This window comes from Oryctolagus cuniculus, chromosome 8 (genome assembly GCF_051225735.1).
Source record: "Oryctolagus cuniculus isolate XC-2025 breed Fujian yellow rabbit chromosome 8, ASM5122573v1, whole genome shotgun sequence".
NCBI lineage: Eukaryota > Metazoa > Chordata > Mammalia > Lagomorpha > Leporidae > Oryctolagus > Oryctolagus cuniculus.
This window is the reverse complement of record NC_142874.1, coordinates 25,398,141-25,412,405: the sequence shown is the minus strand read 5'-3', so window position 1 is coordinate 25,412,405 and position 14,265 is coordinate 25,398,141. Positions and strand designations below refer to the sequence as shown.

Below are 14,265 nucleotides of genomic sequence, written 5' to 3'. Positions count from 1 at the left end.
CACAGAAAACTGTATTATGTGAAAACTATGCATGGATTCCAAACTTCCTATAAACTTATCTTTCAATTGCACGTTTTGGAGTTTTTTGAGGTTTTTGGAGCTCCTCTTGTATTCCTAGCCTACAAATTTCCCAGCTCCTGACAAGCCACAAAATTTCTAAGTTTATTTAACAATTTTGTTTCGCTAACCTTTCTTCAACTCCCAAAGCTTCCCGATATCTAAAAGCATCATCACATGTTTACAAAGCGCTAACTCTTTCAAGGTCCCCAGGAATGGATACGATGCGGGAAACTTCCTGGAGCAAGAAAAAATAAGCTGAAATAACTAGCTAAAGCTTGCGCTACCTGAGGTGCAACTGAAACTCATGGAGGAGACCAAGCAACAGTTCCCCTTCCTGGCATCCCCAGAAAAAGCGCACACCAAGATACACAGAGTCACGGCGCCCTGCCCAGGCACCAGGAGGCTGTCTCTGTATGGAAGTCCTTGGCGCACAAGCCTATGTAATTTCTGTAATCGCTCCCTTTTACCAGTGACCAGGAGCGACCCAATTTTGTGACTTCTGTCTTCTTTTCTTTTCAGAAGTATTCTATCGGCATCATGTTTGGGGGCGGGGGGCAGGAATCTAGCCTAGCCATTGGAACACAGGCCGCCCCATCAGAATGCCCGAGTTCAACTCTGGCTCTGGCTCCAGCTTCCTGCCAATGCAGACACTGGAGGCAGCAGTGCTGCACTGATCTCTCAAGTTATTGGGTTCCTGCTACCCACGTGGGAGACTGAACTTGCACACCTGGCTCCTGGCTCTGCCCCAGCCACTCACTCAGTCCCGCCTGTTGCAAGCATTTGGAACTGATCCAGTGAACAGGAAGGTTCTCTCTCACTCACTCACTCTTCCCCTCCGCCACTTTGCCTCTCCTCTCCTTCTTCCTCTCCCTCTCAAGTTAAACAAATACACCTTTGAAAAAAATCCTGTTTCTATTCACCTAAGCTTTGAAAAAACATTACAGTCTTTTTATGTCCAACAGATGTGCCACTGCTAAATGAAATTATTAGGGGATGTTCCTGTTAAACAATACGTATGTCTATCACTTAATGACTGGTTATCTAAAAGAGTATCACACAAGTCATCCTATATACCCTCACTGAGCATAGTCATTGCAAACCATGAACCAGTTGGACAGGCAAGAATACCTACCACTCCTGGTCTCATCGTAGGGATAATTGGCCACAAGGTCTCCTCCATGGAGATTGGCAGAGAGCACAAAAGGAATATCCATAATCCAGTGAATGACAGGCTTGGTCTCAGGCGCAAGCTATATGAAAGATTGGAGAGGAAAAGGACTATGAATTGGAGTCATTGGTACGCTCTCATGACAGCAAAGACATAGGAAAGGTCAAGAAAAAAAACTGGAACCTGGTCCTATTTCAACCACTTTGCGGTTGTTTTCATTGGAAAAGTTTCCTGTAAGAGCAGCAGCCCCCATATCTATCTTTCTCAGATGTATAATAAAAAATATTTCAATAGCACTTAAATTTCTTTACAAGTTCTGTCTGTTTTTCTCTCTTTGGTAAATTGAAAACAAACCTGCAAATCACTTACAAATGTCGGGACAGCTTTAGCTGATCTGTCATAGCTCATGCATCTCGGCTCGTAATAGTTAAGAATAAGATAAGGAGAGAAGATAACAGTTGGCCTACAGAGCAGAGTTCCTCATCTAAGGTTCTTCAAACACGTGGTAGATTTTTATTTCCAACTTTGGCTTACTATTTTTCCAGTTTTCTTCTACTACTTCAAACACTGTCCCTATAAAAGAATATTAGTCTGGGTCTATTTTAGAGGTAACTATAAAATCTCAGTTTACTTTGGAATGATCATCTTAAATTTACAAACAAAAGCACACGTTTCAGGAATTCATGTTGAGTTTTTTGAATGATTCACATCCCCTCATATCTTGGAAGCAAAACAAAGGAGAAAAAATTATACCAAAAAATTAATCTGGAGCCAAAAACTTGATACTTTTATATGATGAGCTTTTAATAGCAGTGGGGGAGATTCTAAAACTCCAAGTATTTCTGTGGTAAAAAGAAAAAAGCTGTCCCTGGAGATGTGATCTGTACTGTTCTTTGGGACAGCAATTCTAAAGGCATCCATATGGGTTGCTGGTCAGGGTGAGATCATGTATTTGTGTATCCCAGTTTGGCTTATGAACAGTTCTCATATATGCTATTTTATTGCACTTCATAACACCTCACTGGGTATACAAAGACAGGGAGCTCCACTTCCCAGGGGAGAATCTGATGCTGGGGGGTGTGAAATACCATGCACAAGTCCACACAGGTGAGGATTCCAATCCAAAGACACACATTACTCTTAGTATGTCAGCGTCACTGCAGAAAACTCTCCTATTCTTCACATGTGCTACTCAGAACTGTGGAAAAGGGTGATTTAGGATATTGTTAAGGGGTAGCAAAACATGGCTAACTGGAAGAATAAGTTGTAATGTTCTACAACATGGCAGGGTGACTATAGCTTACAACAACTTATTGCATGTTGTATAAAGAACTAGAAAAAGGAGTCCAGAGGCTCTCAATGCAAAGAAATGGTAAATGTTTAAGGAAAGAGAAACAGTAGATACCCTGATTTGATCACCCCACAATGTGTTTGCTGTATTATCATACCATACTCCAAAAATTCGTGAACTTATTGTATGTTGGTTACAAAAAGATTAGGGTATTATTTTTGCTATTTGTCTGGTTGGTGGATTTTACCCTCACTATTAACAAATGCTCACTGCACAAACTGTAGAGGAGACAGATAGTCACAAACAAGAAAATTAAAATTACTCATAACTTTGCTACCTAAAGAACTTTTTGAGAACTCCTCACATTTAAGTGGCCCACCGAGAAGACACCAAGACACCCCTAAGATCAAGCCACTGTGGAACCTAAAACCAGCTGTGGCCTATCTTTACAGCCTGCACTTGGGGGCAGGCATTTGCTACAGTGGCCAAGATATCACTTGAGTGGCCCTCATCCCACATCAGAGTGCCTGGCTTTAAGTCCTGGCTCTGCTCTCATTTCTAACTTCCTGCTAATGTGCACCCTGGGAGGCAGTAGGTGAGGGCTCAAGGACTTGGCTCCCTGCCAGCCATGTAGGAGACTAAGATTAAGTTGCCAGCCCGGCCCCAGCTACTGAGGGCGTTTGAAGAGGAATATCTACGTGCATCTGTCTCTGTCTCTCAAATAAAAATAAATTCTTCATTAACTTTGAACTTCCATTTAAAGACTGTAAATGCAGCTCAAATATTAGGCTGTATCATTAGATGACTTTGGCTCCCAAAACAAGTTGAAACTCTAGGAGTGGTATTAAAAATGTATAGAAAATACATACCATAAAAAGGTTATGCATGGATTTCAAAAGTTTTACACCAAATTAAACATATCTGTTAACTCTACTTTTCTATAAACTTTAAAATTTTTTTGTTTCTTTATTTCAGAGACAGAGAGAGATAAACCTCCTATCCTCCAGTTCACTCCCCAGATGCCTACAACAACTGAGGCCGGGCTGGGCCAGAGCTGGAGCCTGGAGCTGGGAATACAGTTTGAGTCTCTCACATGGGTGGCAAGGACCCAATCGCCTGCGCCATCACTGCCACCTTCCAGCATGCTAGCAGGAAGCTGGAGCCAGCAGCAGGAGCCAGAACTCAAACTCGGGCACTTCAACGTGGGACCCAGGCACGGTGCTAGGCCAAACAGCTGCTCCCTGATTTTTCCATGGACTGTTTGAAGTTCCTCATTTGATTTAGGTTTCTTCACAACGGTAACCATTAAAGGTAAGTATAAACTCAACAAATTATGGGATGCATTTTCATCCACTGAGCCTGGATGACAGGGGAGGCAGCTGGACCGACAGTTCAAGAGCAGGTGAGAAACGACCCAGCAGGAAGAAGAGCAAGAGGAAGCTCTAGGCAGAGAGGCTCAGAGGGGCCAGGAGAGTGTTGGCCTCGCGGCCCATCTCAGGGGGGCCCCGGAGCACCAGGGGCTCGTGGAGAATGTCAACTCCTTCCACCACCAAGGCCACAGCACACACCCCAGACTCCATGGAGCCATATCAGCTGGAATCTGCATCTCTAACAGGGGAAGGCTGGCCCAGCAAACAGCAGAGCTAACCTTGCGATTCCAAAGCATTCCTAGGTGTGATATACACAGACAGAGGTATCAGGGGCGAAGGGAAGGGAGTGGGAGGGGATATATAGTGACGCTTATGAAATCCCTGCCAACTGTCTCTTCCCTGCTGGGTCTTAACACTCCCACATTCTTACTGACAAACTGGGGAAACGGAGACAAGGCACAAGACACGCACAATACCATCCCCCAATTATAAACAGCTTTACTGAAGAATCAGTATACAGTAAACACATCTTGCTTTATGTTTCAGGAAGGGGATTAAACTTTGATTTCCATGTATTTTTCTTTAATTTGCATTTATCTAGAAAAAGTAGCGGCATTGATTTTTTGTTTTTTGGTTTTTTTCAACAAAAGTTTTGTTTTTTTTTTTTTTTTTAATTTGATAGGTAGAGTTATAGACAGTGAGAGAGAGAGACAGAAAGAAAGGTTTTCACTCCGTTGGTTCATCCCCCAAATTGCAGCCATGGCCGGCACTGCACCAATCTGAAGCCAGGAGCCAGGTGCTTCCTCCTGGTCTCCCATGCGGGTGCAGGGGCCCAAGCACTTGGGCCATCCTCCACTGCCTTCCAGAGCCACAGCAGAGAGCTGGCCTAGAAGAGGGGCAACCGGGACTAGAACCCAGCACCCGTATGGGATGCTGGTGTCGCAGGCGAAGGATTAACCAAGTGAGCCACGGCACCAGCCCCTCAATAAAAGTTCTTATTTAAAAGAATACCACCGGCATAGGCATTGTGGTACAATCAGGTTAAGCCACCACTTAGGAAGCCAGCATCCCATTTTGGAGGGTCTGGGATTGAGTTCTGCCCTCAACTCCCTGCCCTGTTGCCAATCCAGTTTCCTGCTAACATGTCTGTGAGGCAGCAGGTGATAAGCCAAGTACTTGGGTCCCTGCCACACATAGGGGGAACCTGGATAGAGTTCTAGGCTCTTGGCTTCAACTTGGCTCAGCTCTGGCTATTGCAGGCATTTGGGGAGTAAACCAGCAAATGGAAAATCTGTCTCTTTTTCTTTCTCTCTCTCTTTCTTCGTCTGTCATTCTGCCTTTCAAATAAATATTTAAAAAAAATAATAATACCAATGAGCATGCATCATTTAAGCAAATATTGCCTAAGCTGGAAATACAAAAATATCTAGAGATTACACAAATATTATCCCGGTTAAAGCTGGGATGGAGAAGGTGGTGCAAGCTGGAAATAATGTCACTTGCACAAAGTTGCCAATCAAACATCTGGTCAACATGAGTTCAGTTCACAATTCTTCCATATCAGGTGCCAGAAATTATTTTCCTTGCTTCTCAGATGTAACAAAGGCGGGTTCAACAAAGACAAAGATGGGAAAGTCTGAGGCCAGAGTTTTGTTTCTGCTGAAGTCATACTAACAGGACTGTACCCTCTTCGCTGGCCCTCCGCCTGTCCAGCTCTCCCTCTCCCTGGAAAAGGTACTTTGGGGGGAGGGGGGGCTGAGAAGCAGCGAGTGTGTCTGTGACTCCCAGGCAGGGAAGCTCTGGTCACTCACTTAGAAGGTCCTGCCAGAGCCTAGCCCTTGGCAGCCCAGAGGCAGCCCAGCCTCCGCCTGTAGGCTGAGCCCAGGTTTCTGGGAGGACTCCTAAACACAGGCAGCAGAATGTCGAGAATTTAGGTCAACAATCCGGGACCCTCTGCCTGAGGACCCTCTCCCCAGTGTCCCAGCCTGGATTGTTCGTGACTGCACTTTCACATCCTACATTTTTCAGATTTGCTTGTGAGACTGGATTGCACCTTCAGTCATAGCAGGCCCTGGGAACAAGGGGGTAAGATGCAGACTCATGGAGAAAGGCAGCCACATAAACAAATCCCGGTGAGAGGAGGAATGCTCCTGCGACAGTGAGCACTGCCCTGGAGAACACAGAGCAAGGCTTCTCAGGACGCATCCTCAAGAGCAGAGGGACATTGCCCGGGGGGGACCTGGGAGCAAAGGCAAGGGATCCCAGGCCTGGGGACGATTCAGAGCCAGGCACTGAACTGTCAGAAAACAAAATCCTGGGAACAAGGAGAGGGTGTGGTTGTACCAAGCATCCAAGCCAGATTAAGGGGTGAGCCAGCTGGCAGCTTCCAGGGGCCAAGGGACTTGTGAATGACCCTGAAGCTATAACAGGTGGGGAAATGGCTCTTTCCCCCTCCCACTTAGAGCAAGAATTGCCTGCGGCAACCAAGCAGGAACTGAGAGCTGCCTCCTGCGCTTCTTCCTTGTGGGCTCAGCTTCTCTGCAGCACTGAAAAAATGTTGGTTTGAAGACACCAGTGCTGAGTGAGTATGTGTCCATCTAGTCCTGAGTACCTCCCTAACAGGAAGCGCTGAGAAATTACACGGAGATGATAACAGTTCTGGCTCCCGACCTCACGCCCTACACCTGTTAACTCTTTCAGTCTCTATGAGCATCTTATGAGATGGACACTGCTGCTGTCTCCACATCCCCGATGAAGACACTGAAGCACAGAGATGTCAAGTAACCTTTCAAAGTTCACACAGCAAATCTCGGAGCCAGAACTTGAGTCAGGGTCTCCGAGTTTCACCATCACACTGTTCTCCCATACTGGCTTTTCACTCTGTCAGCATTCTTCACTTTATGGACCACTGGCAAGGTCTGAAGCAAAAGAGTAACTGTGGGGGGGGGGTGGAGAGGTTCACTGTGGAGCAATCTGAGAAAACTCAATAGAATGGAGAGAGGCTAGACACAAAGAGTGGGAGTCTCACCCAGCAGAGCAGACCGTGGGGACCTGAATTAAAGCTGTGGGGTGTCTTTGCAAAGGAAAGGAGACTGCAGAGGTGGGAGCTGTGGGAACTCACTGCTGGTGAGGGCGGGGAGCAGAAAAATCAAAGGTTTTCATGATCAGGATAATGGAAGAATAGTGACTCTAAGAGAAAATAGTTGTTTCCAGAGAAGCTAAGCTTGCGGCCCTGGGTTCCACTGGGCAAAGGGACCCAGCGAGCAGGTGAAAGTGAGAATGGAGCTCCACCAAAGGTCTGGAGCTAGAGCGATGGAGCCAGGAGACCTTGAAGAGAACTTACAGGGACACAGATCCAGGGCCGTGGTGACTGAGATGCCCATTCTGGGTTCCTCCCTTCTGTCCCCACCCCTGAACCCAATTCCAGAGAGCAGGACTCACGTCCAGCACCAGCCCGCTGGCCATGACTTTCATGTCAGAGTTAACTACTCCACACGTGACAGTCTTCGCCCCTTTTCTGAGACCTGCAGTGAATGCCTGCAGGTACTCCCAAGCCCTTTCTATAAGATGCTTTTTGCTAGACATCCATCCCTCTGATAAAGTTTAATTTGTAAGTCAGGCACAGTCACAGATTAACAATAACTCACAAGAAAATAGAGCTATAATGATATACTGTAATAAAATAGCCAACGTCACTATTCTCACACATCGGGGTCCCAATCCCGGAAACTGTTCAAGAATGACTTGAACAAAACCCTGTGACAACATGACAGCTGATCTCTTTAACAGAGACACCACTGAATGGTGGGGTGGCAGATACAGTGTGGATGCTTTAGGGACGACTCACAGCCAGGGAGGATGGAGTGGGACAGCCCGAGGTTCCATCGCGCTACTCTGAACAGCTCGCAATGTAAAGCTTAGTGAACTGTTTATTTCTGGAATTGCCCATTTAATCGTTTTGGACTGAGATGGTGGTGGGTAACTGAAACCACGGCAGGTGACAGGGCAGATGCCCGCCGCATGCCTGCATCCTTCAGGAAGAACAAACACGTGAGGGCCCATCGCCTTAGCTTAGAGGACACAGCCCGGAAAACGACGACGACACGTATGGTCGACCTTTGCGTTCTGATCCACAATCTTCTTCAGGTTTTTCAGCAGATGGTTATTGGGGCCACCTTCTTTCTCATTGACGTACACGATCCTATCCAAGTCTGGGAAGTTCCGGTTCAAATCTATTCCCTGGGCGTTGCTTCGACCCACAAACCAATCCTTGAGCTCACCAGGCTAAAAAAAAAAAAAAAATCACAAAGATGCTCAGTTATTCGGCATTGTGTAACTATAAGGTCTCTATTCATGGTTTTTAAAATAAGTTTAAAATAAGGATTAAGTATTCATTTCAATGATATCCTCCCATAATGCAATTTTCACCATTTTACTTACAAAAGAATGAAGGTATCGATTTAAGGTACTTGTTTGGATATTTTGAAAATATTTTCGATGAATCATATTTTAAGTGTTAATAAGTATTTAAGAGGTATGTGTCATTCAATTTCAAAAAATTCAGTATATATTAATTAATAATAGCATACATTCTGTATTTAGATTTAACTAAAATATTCGTTGCCTCTAAATCACAGCAAACTATTTTTAAATATTTAAAAGAATCATTAAATAAGATTAGAAGCTTAAAATAAGTCCAACATGAATAATTCATGTTTTAATAACACATCTCCTTCCAGTAGTCCTCAAGAAGAAAAACAAGCTCTAGAACAAAAGTTCTAGAGTCTTGCGATTTGAGGAATTTCTGTCCAATTTAAATGCTTCTTTTCACTGTGCTACAACCTAGAAACTTAATGAATTTCCAAGATACTCGGTTTAATGTTGTGAATTTTGTTTTATGATTAAATTACTTCAAGTCTATGATGGAATTTTAAGTCATGTACTCCTATATACCTTAGACTGTGAGAAATAAAAATCTGTAAGACACCAAACAACAATGATAATCTTTTACTCATCTGTCTTATAAGATCAATATCACATTAAGACATCAAATAACTTAGTTTTGTTACTAGAATTTTTCTCCTATAACTTTGGAAAGCATATCAATATTATACTTATTTACAGAAATTTACTCTGTGAGTAGATGTCAAACTACTGGGTCCCTGGATTTTCTTAATTGCAGCTACACAAAAAAAATATTTACTTTAAAAAATAAAAATTAAAAGCTTTACTTGTGTTCCCATACAATAGGAAAATTATTTCAAACTGAAGAAAACCGCAAATATTATATCCCCAATCCTGTCCAATCAAAATGAGAATACACTCTATAGCTTCTCTTAAATACCATTCATTTCTAGCTCTCTAACAGCCAAAGTATATCACATTTTTTTTAGTTTATTGGCGAGTTATTTTTTGTTTTATTTGTTTTTTTTTTTTAAGATTTTTATTTATTTATTTGACAGGTAGAATTACAGACGGTGAGAGAGAGAGAGAAAGGTCTTCCTTCCGTTGGTTCACCCCCCAAATGGCCGCAACAGACGGAGCTGCGCTGATCTGAAGCCAGGAGCCTGGAGCTTCTTCCCAGTCTCCTACGTGGGTACAGGGGCCCAAGCACTTGGGCCATCCTCCACTGCCTTCCCACGCCACAGCAGAGAGCTGGACTGGAAGAGGAGCAACCGGGACTAGAACTGGTGTCCAAATGGGATGCCAGCGCCGCAGGCGAAGAATTAACCTAGTGTGCGACGGGGCTGGCCTCTGTTTTATTTTTTTTTTTTTATTTATTTTTTTTTTTTAATTTTTCTCATGATTAACCAAAGATTAGACAGCTATTAAAACATTGGTCTGGCCAGAAGCTCTTCCTCCTTGGTTTCAGTAGAGGGCGCTGTGTCCCTGACTCATCCAGACCTAGCCGAGGGATTCCCCTTCAATACAGAGCAGTATTTTTCATACTGGCAAATTTTTAGAAGGAAATTTATCTAGTCATAAACGAGGATGAATTAATCGGAATTATTTAACAACACAAGCAAAACATTATTAAAAATTAACTGATTAACAAAACTTCTCATTCAGTCTCTGCTGAAGAAGAAATTCTTTAACCCCTCACATTCTGGCTTATTTTCTTACCAGCCAGCTGAATTCTGTACCACTTTTACTCTCCAGTGAGCCTTGTGGAAACTCCAGATGACAGCATTACTTAGAGATGTGTACATATGTACAAGCACATGGATCACGAGGAAGGCCAGCCCCACCTGACCAGCCGGGCACCCACCTGGGATGCTGCCTTCTCAAAGCCGTCGGGGTTCAGCGAAGGCATAATGTGGATTCGGGTGTTGTGGATCAGGTTGACGACTGTCTCATTCCCCTTCTGGTATTCGTTGCATAAGTACTGGGCCAGGAAAATGAGCAGTTCCCTTCCAACAGCCTCATTACCGTGCATATTCCCAATGTATTTAAATTCAGGCTCACCTGGCAAGATCAAAAATAGAAAATAGAAAGACGTTTTCCATAATACCAAAGAGAAAGCAAATAGCACACACTGGTGACGATCTCTTCTCCCTACTGCCGGACGACACATAGCCACAGCTTCCTTTCCTCCCTGAGGCGATGCCTGAGACATCTACCTTACACATTAAAACTCTAGAAACATCCTTTCTCTCCCAGCCCTCTCTCCTCAGCTTCCCACCTGCTAGGGACTGAACTGTGTCCACTGACATTCATAGGTTGAAGGCCTAGTGCCCAGTGTGACTGTAATTTGGAGATAAGGCATTTACAGAGGTAATTTAGGTTAAATGAGGTTATAAAGGTGAGGTCATAATCCAACATGACTGATGTCTTTAGAAGAAGAGACAAAAGATAACTCTATTCTCTATTTCTATCTCCCTCCCTCCTTCCCTCCCTCTCTCTCCTCCCTCCCCTCAACACAGGAAAGGCCATGTGAGGACATGGCAGGAAGGTGATGGCAAGCCAGGACAAGAGCCCTCAGCACTCAGTGGAAACCCACTCAGTGGCACCTTGATCTTGGACTTGTAGCCTCCAAAACCATGAGAAAATAAACCTGTTGTTCAATCCACCTGGGCTGTGGTATTTCTTTTTTAGTGACAGTCTGACCAAACTACCCCACCACCAAAATCTATTAATAAGCTGCTAACATGACTCTTGTTGGCTAAACACTATATTTGGCATGTTTTCTTATTTGATCCCCACCAAACATCTACAAGTGTTTTCATTGATGAGCATGCTGAGAGCCAGGCTGCCTAAGAGTCTGACCACACAACACAGCCCGTGAAGCCAGGATTCAAATGCTGGTCTTCTAGTGTGGGCAAAAGTTTATGCTTTTGTGGCTTTTTTTCCCTCTAAACCATAGTGGTTAAAAGGAATCAGCCTGGGTTCAAATCCTAGCACCAGTCCTTCCTGGATGGCTTACTTAGAGTTCCTCCAGGTCTCCGTGGTTCTCATCACCTATCTGAAATATAAAGATAGCAACAGACTTTCCCCTCAAAAGGTTACAGTGAGAACTAAGTGAAATCGTGAATGTAAACTCAGAACAGTGCCTGGCAATAAGCAAGAGCTACGTGTTTGCTGCGCTTGTTTTCCATGGTATCATGGTATTATTACTCCCCCATTTTATCTTGTCATTGCATGGTGCTTTAGCACACATAATCTAGCTTTTCTTTACAACAGCTCACTGAACTATGGAAGGCAGGGACTGTGTTTTCATTATGGCTCCAAGGCTGCCTGAAGAGCACAGGTTGTGTTGAAGGGCTCGGCACCCAAACACAAATCGCAGTCGCCTGTCTCTGCTGCTTTCCGACGCGGTTTTGCAGGAGCAAGGAGAAGGCAGAGCGAAGTGGCCCAAGGTAACCCTGGCGCTCTGCTCCTTTCACGCTCATCCAGCCCACAGGCCCAGCCTCTGCAGTCCGAGGATTCTCCCATCTGGGACCGCCTGCTCCTGGCACGAGAAAAATAGCCGGAATTCCTTTTCTCCTGTGAATGCCCTGGTATCTAAAGATTCTTCGCCTGAGATTCTGAGTGTCTGATTTCAGTGGCTACTAACCCAGAACCCAGGTCCTCGTCCTCCTGTTGACCTCTCCGGCTGAGTTTATGCTAATCTTCATCTGCGGGTCAGATGGGGGTAGGAGCAGTGCTATTTATACCCCCTCGGATTTGACTTGGACAGAGAGATTCTTAATAAAACCAGACTCGCCCAGAAGGTGCGAGAACAAACGAGAAGGCATGAGAGGAAGCAGTTCCTTGGCTTCTGAGTTCAGAAGTGACAGTAACTCTCTTCTTCCTGTGTCTCTCACGCACTTTATACCACCTCCCCCCAATGTATTAATTTCATTGAGGCACAGGAGGAGTTGCAGTAGCCCTGTATGTAAAGAAAAGGAGAGCAAGCAGCCAGGGAGGCGGGAGAGGCTGGTGCAGCTCTGAGCTTGGCCCACAACCCGGGAGTGGAGAGGAGCACACTGAACATTGCCTATTACTTCTCTGGGAGCAAGTGTTTGAAAATCATTTCAAGAAGAAATACCAAACTCATAGTCACTTAGCCACGTTGTTTAAAGACGGCATTTTGTAAGACACACAGAGTAGACGCAAATCTTGGTGTCCAGGATACTACAGAAGCCCCAAGAGCAAATAAGGTGTGTCTCCAAACGCAAGGAATACAGGGTCTGGGGGAGCACCCATAGCACCTGAGCACTGCTCAAAGAGGAGGGAGCACCAAGGAATGTCGGATACGAAACTAGCCAGTCCCACGGTGTTAAGCTGCAGTGTTCCACCTGCCTCTCAGGACTGTCTCCAGGCCCCTTTCTCCTCAAAGCCAGAGTTATCTTTTTATTTTTTTAAGATTTATTTATTTATTTGAAAGTCAGAGTTACACACAGAGAGAAAGAAAGGCAGAGAGAGAGAATTCTTCCATCTGATGGTTCACTCTCCAATTGGCCACATCAGCCGGAGCTGCGCCCATCCAAAGCCAGGACCCAGGAGCTCCTTCCGGGTCTCCCACGTGGGTGCAGGAGCCCAAGCACTTGGGCCATCTTCTACTGTTCTCCCAGGCCACAGCAGAGAGCTGGATGGGAAGTGGAGCAGTCGGGTCTTGAACCGGTGCCCATATGGGATGCCAGCACTTCAGGCCAGGGCGTTAACCCACTGCGTCACTGTGCCACAGCACCGGCCCCGCAAGAGTTATCTTTACAAAACACAGCACTCATCAGGTCACCGGTACATGAAAACCCATCACTAACCTCCCACTTGCCTTCAGAATTGACACAAAATTCTCTACAAGATCTCTAACTGCTACATGGTCTTGATATCGGAATTTGGCCCCCTAAAATATGTATCAAAATGTAGTCCCTTAAAGTTCCCTGAAAGTCCCATCTGAGGTGCCACATGTTATTGGAATTTGGGGTGCCATACAATATCACCATATGCTTATTAATAAGTTCCCAATATTAATAAGCCTGTGTGGGTTCTTGCTTAATATTCAGAGAATTCTGAATACTGGCATACATGAATGAGGCAGCATGGTACATTTTAAACTTTTATTCAGTGCAAAAGATGCATAAGTTAGGGGCTAGCGCTGTGGCACAGTTGCTTAAAGCCTTGGCCTGCAGTGCCAGCATCCCATATGCACGCCAGTTCAAGTCCCAGCTGCTCCTCTTCCAGTCCAGCGATCTGCTGTGGCCTGGGATAGCAGTAGAAGATGGCCCAAGTCCTTGGGCCCCTGCTCCTGGTTCCTTGTTTCGGATCAGCTCAGCTCCAGCTGCTGCGGCCATCTGGGGAGTGAACCAGCAGATGGAAGACCTCTCTGTGTCTCTCTGTCTCTACTTCTCTCTGTAACTCTTTCAAATAAATAAAATAAATCTTAAAAAAAAAAAGATGCATAGGAGAGTGAGGGCTTTACCTACTAGAGAGAGGTAGATCTGGGTTCATACCAAGTACCAGGAATCAGCCACGTGGAAAAGCATCTAGGCCAGGAAGCATGGGGGGGTGGGGGGCACGTGCCCTGGAGGCCCAGGGCTGCAGCCAGCCCCCTACTGGCTAGAGGCCAGTAGGTAAATGGCTGGACACACCCTGTCCCAGGCTTTTAACCCACTTCCAAAGGGGAGTGGTTAATTAACCTGATTGGCCGGTGGGCCCTCAGGTGTGGCCAGTTAGGGGCATGAGGTCACACAGGGGCATGCCGAAGGCGTGGTCTAACAGCTCACAAACCTAATCAATTTTAACCTCTATGCCTGTCTTCTTCAGGCTGGCCTGGGGTATTCCTGTCACCCCTGAGGTCCCATGCCTTCCCTCCTCTCTTGCCTGGAATGTTCTCTGCTCAGACACACACCCTGCCCTCAGATCCTAATACCGCACACATACAGCTTCCTCAGAGT

General features: G+C 45.3%; 1 pseudogene across 1 annotated transcript in view; it reads right to left on the bottom strand.

Moving 5' to 3' along the window:
* The window catches only part of LOC149124936 (carboxypeptidase E-like), a 29,810-nt pseudogene extending 15,844 nt beyond the window's left edge, over positions 1 to 13,966 (bottom strand). The window contains exons 1-4 of the transcript XR_016211750.1: positions 13,795 to 13,966; positions 10,158 to 10,354; positions 8,006 to 8,173; positions 1,193 to 1,310 (exon numbers count right to left, since the gene is read on the bottom strand). The product of XR_016211750.1 is annotated as a carboxypeptidase E-like (transcript). The remainder of the gene's footprint in view (positions 1 to 1,192; positions 1,311 to 8,005; positions 8,174 to 10,157; positions 10,355 to 13,794) is intronic.
* Positions 13,967 to 14,265: the final 299 nt, after the last annotated feature.